Consider the following 4,849-nt stretch of genomic DNA (forward strand, 5'->3'; position numbering starts at 1 on the left):
TTGGACAGCAGATTAGTTTTGCAGGCTCGGCCTTGAGCCCACAGGTTAAGAACCTTATAAGCATTTTGTTTGAGTAAAGCATTTTCTATTACCTGAAAAGTGTTCCAAGTACAAAGGGGATTAGAGTGATGAAATCTGGATTGATGCCACCTTAAGTAGGCAATAATCAAATTCCCTATTCAGGCCAGAGGAATGTCAGCCCTTCCGAAATGTATTTTTCTACTTGATTCTCAGAGGCAACCAGAGAGAACTACCTCACAGGTTCCCCAGCAACCTACCTCAGTGACCAGCTACTTATTTTTTTTTTTCGACTTTTACAAACTGTTTATTTTCCGTCAACCTTTTCCATTTCTATTTCCATTTTGTGTGCCTTTGTGGAAGACCAGCTTAAGACCACTCAGTGGTTGTTCCTACCCATTCAGTGGCCTGAGCAGTGGGAGCTGCAGACCAGTCTTCAGTGGCCGGCTGGGCGCTCCAGTCTTCAGTAGGGAACTGCTGAATAGGCACCGAGGGCACCTGCATGCCTTCAGACCAGTCTGCGACTTCCGGCTGAATAGCAGTGAACTCAGGAGCTGGAGCTGTCCATTCACCCTGAAATTCCTCCTTGGTCACAGCCTTTTCAGCAGCGGCCTGCTCTTCCTTTTCAATCTCTTCAGGATCTCTGTAGAACCTCCCATGGGTCTTCTCGGGAAATGGTGCCATGCATGCACAGAACTTCCCTGGCCAGCATCCACCACATCAGACCCACTGAGTGAGCTCCCTTGTTGTTGCAAGGGATGGCAATGTCCACATAGCGCAGAGGAGAGTCTGTGTTACACAGAGCAATGGTAGGCAGGTTAACAAAGGACGCCTCTGTAAGAGGCTGGTGGTCAGCCCTGGGATCAGTAACCACCAGAAGTCTTGGCTCCCGGAAGGCTGCCTGGATCTGGTTAGTGAAGGTTCCAGGAGTGAAGCAGCCGGCAATAGGAGTGGCTCCGGTAGCAGCAGCAAATTTCAGCACAGCTCGCTGGCCAGTATTCCTGGACGATATGACACTGACATCAGCTGGGTTTTCAATGGCAACAATGGCACGAGCTGCCAGCAGAAGCTTCTCCCAGGTTCTCTTCAGATTTATGGTGTAGATACCATCACTTTTCCTTTTGTAGATGTACTGTTCCATTTGAAAGTCAAGGTTGGTGCCACCTAAATGGGTGCCTGCTGCAAGGAATTTGAGGACATCCTCCTCCTTCATTTGCAGGACATCAAGGGCTCCGGACATTGTGAAAGTTTCCCTTTAAGTTACGACGGGAACGCAAAACAATGCCGTATGGACCCTTCCCCGGGTAGCTTGGAAAGGACCCAGCTACTTAATTTTAAATTACAAGTATTTCATATACAGATGTATATATGCCCATACTTATATGAATAGATAAAAGGTATTTCTGCAACTTGAACTAATATATATTCTGTATTTGGTAGAAATGGGAACAACTTAATGTTTGTTTTTTAAAAAAATTTCTAACATCTCAAAATGTTGAGTGTTATGGATACTCAGAGTTTTTTCCTTTAGGCTAGAGACTTCCTTAGTATTTCCTGAGATCTTCTCCATTTTTCTTTCTGCATATTTAAAACATGAAGCCTCAAGTAAAGTCCAAAGTTTCAGATAATGACCTAACCAAAACATTTTGGTACTGATGGCCTCGAATCAGCAAGTCCATTGCCAGGTGGAGAGAAGAAGGGAAAGACCAGTTCTGCCACTCGGGCGCAGTCATTCCCAGCCTTTTGTGGAGTTAGGATCTCAGGACAGCATTTTTTCCTCCAAGGTGCTAGTGCACATTTGCTTTTTAAATTAGAATATATTTATTTTGAGAATGAACAAAAAAACCTGCATGTCATAAAACCATAGGTGGGTGGGTCATGAAAATTCCATTCGGGAGTCCAATGTGGGTTTCCGTTTAAGGTTTCGTTAGGGAGCAAAGGTAACAAGTGGGGCTTCCTTCTGATGAAATGAGCAGGTTGAGAAAAGACAAGTTCTGAAGTTTCTAGGACAGGCAGAAATACCTGGGCAGAGTGGAAAAAAAGCCAAAGACGCCAGTGATGTCTTCCAACCCATTGTCAAGGGATTAGACAGTGAGTGAAAGAGGCCATGGGAGGGGCTCTGTGATTTTGGAGCATGAGACACTGCAAGGGCAGCTGGGCCTGGACGAGGGCCAAGGATGGGCCCAGGCTCTGGGCTGGGGAGCAGGTGCTGACAGGTGTGTAGGTAGACCGTTTCCCTTGCCATAAGCAGAGGAGGGATTTGCCTGGGACAGTCTCAAAACTCTGCCCTCCTTCCGGACACCAAGAATGTCCTCTGACCCTTACTGGCCTTGCCTAGGGTGAAGGAGGTCGGGGGGAGAGGACAAAGGATGACTGAGCTCTGTAGAAGTGAAACATGGTGAAATAGTTTGAAAGCTGGCCTAAAGCACCCCTTCCTGTGGGCCAGTAGGAACAGCATCAGGGAGGCAGTTCTTATGTTGGCCAGCTCTCATACAGTATGGAAGTCTGCCTTCCACTCGTATCCAATGTTCCCCGGTTGCATCTTCCATTAGACCCGGGAATGGCTCTACTCCTTCCTTCCACAGCTCTTCAGAACTTTGAGCAGGGCCAGCCCCCTGGATGGGCTGCACTGGAGTCCTAATCCCAGCTGCCTAAATCAGCTGAAGATGGGTTTGCCGAGGGTCAGTGTGGGGGAGCTCTTATGTGTGACAGTAGGTGCCAGAGGGTTGGGGCAGGGCAGGGGAGGAAATCCAAAGCCCCAGCTCGGAGACTGCAGGGAGTGGACGGGGGAAGCGGGGGCAAATTCTGTCCTGGCTGACCAATAGCTGTGTTTTTGTTTTGTTTTGTTTCCAGCATTCCAGCCCTTCCTCCCTAGGGGACTTCTTGTATCTTGACTGTACCTCAGCTCTTTTGTTCCTCAGACTAAGCATTTTGGGTTTCTTCCACTGTTTTTAATGATGTTTTTCTCAAATCACTGTTCTGGTTGACTTGATACTCTGGTAAGTCCTATCAAAGGACCCTCAACTGCTTATCTATCTGTGGAATGAATGATCACTCCAAGGAAGGCAGGCATGTATGACTTCTTCCTCTCTGACTGCTTTATAGTGTGCTCTCACATGCTGCATTTCAGCACACACTCATTGAGCATCTTTTATGTGTATTTTATGTGCTAGATACTAGGAAAATAGAAATGCAAAGACAGGGACCATCTTCCCGCAAGAAGCCAATGGTCTGGCAGGGAGACTGGCCTATAATCAGACCTTTGATTCAGATTGGGAAGTTCAAAGCTCGAAGTCTGTACTAGGTACCAGGAAGGAGAGACAGCATCTGGCAAGTGGGAAGTGCCCATGAATTCTGATGCTGAGTGAACTAATTCTGTAGGGAATCTAGGCTCTCTCAGGGAAATTTCCTAGGGAGGATGATACCTGAGTAGGGATTGCTTCTAATCTGTGGTGGCATGGGAAACCACCCATGCTTGTAAGTTAGGCTCGATAAAGCTCTGAGTGAGAACCAAAGAGCCTTTCTTACAGCCTGAACTCTTCTGAGGTTTAGTGCTGCAGCTTTGCAATGGTTATTTTAGATTCTTGGTGGTATTTTCTGCTTCCTTCTAGATTCAAAGCTATATTCCACAGTGCTTAAGTTGCCTGAAGAATATCCTTTAGGGAAGTGGGAACATTTGTATAACTAGGTTACAAATGCATTGGATGAAGCAGGCTTGCATAAGTTTCAACCCAAATCCTAGTATATCTGTATTCCTGAGGGCCTCAGAAACTGGAGATCTGTACATGCCATAGCTTCTGCTCACATCTTCATCTTCTTTTAGCTTTTCTCTCACCCCTGCTCCCTTTTATGTGCAGTGACTCAACTGTCATATAGAATAGCAGCAGTGAGGCTTGATAAAAAGGTGCAGCAATCACACTGTCTGGGGAATCCTGGTGAGCACAGGGCTCTGCAGATATTTGGAACTTCAGGTTGGTGAATCACCGAATTTGTATGAAATATAATGACTTTCCACTTACCTTAACACATACCAAGCAGTGGAAGGCATTCTCCAGTTATTAACATGCCATCCTCATGTTCTAGAACAAAACGGATAGGTCCTAGAGAGGAAAACAAGAGAATCACAACTTTATATGACTTGAGATTGCGAGTTCAGCTTTGTGGAATGTTCCAGAAATCACTGATATCCTCTTGCGTATACAGGAGACAAAGAGTAGAATTACTCCCAGAAAAGAGTAGGAAGCTATGAATTTCTTGCTTTTCACAATAAATGAGGCAGCTAGAAAGCTATCTTAATGCTTAAGTTCTTTTTCTGTAGCTGTTTCTTAGGAGTAATGATAGACCACTTTTTGTGGTTGTTTTTGTGCACAATTCTCAGTTTTTAAGATTGGTCATCAATAGCTGTTCACTGGATACTCTCCGAATAAGTTAAGACTTTTTTTTTTTTTATTCCTTTCTGATACCTTTTGGCCAGATTCATTTTGCATTAATGACATCAATGATGAACTGCTTTGCAAAATTTAGTTTTAAGTCCAATTTCTCACATTCTTCATCCAAACACTGATCCATCTTCAAATCCTGCCGTCCAGTTCTTCTCTCACAGCATTTCCAGGGTCCAGCTTTCTTCTTTCAATAGCCATCCTCTTGTCTGAGACTTAATTTCCTTGCATCCCAACTACAGCAGTTGTTCAAATTCCAGAGTCTTCTCTGGCCATTTCCATCTTCAACCCACCCCATAAAAGGGGCAGAGGCTGCCTTCTAAGGAAACATCCCTCGGATTATGACTCCCGTAACAGAAACCTAGTGGTTTCCCTTCAGTATACCGAACCTC

The 4,849-nt window shown here is 45.3% G+C and overlaps 1 pseudogene; it reads right to left on the reverse strand.

Annotated features, from left to right (window-relative positions):
- Nucleotides 1-297: 297 nt before the first annotated feature.
- On the reverse strand, nt 298-1,332 carry LOC112840457 (small ribosomal subunit protein uS2-like; annotated as a pseudogene).
- Between the last annotated feature and the right edge of the window lie 3,517 nt (nt 1,333-4,849).

Source organism: Callorhinus ursinus, unplaced genomic scaffold (assembly GCF_003265705.2).
Source record: "Callorhinus ursinus isolate GAN/ISIS: 27379988/994484 unplaced genomic scaffold, GSC_fseal_2.0 scaffold2, whole genome shotgun sequence".
NCBI classification, from domain to species: domain Eukaryota; kingdom Metazoa; phylum Chordata; class Mammalia; order Carnivora; family Otariidae; genus Callorhinus; species Callorhinus ursinus.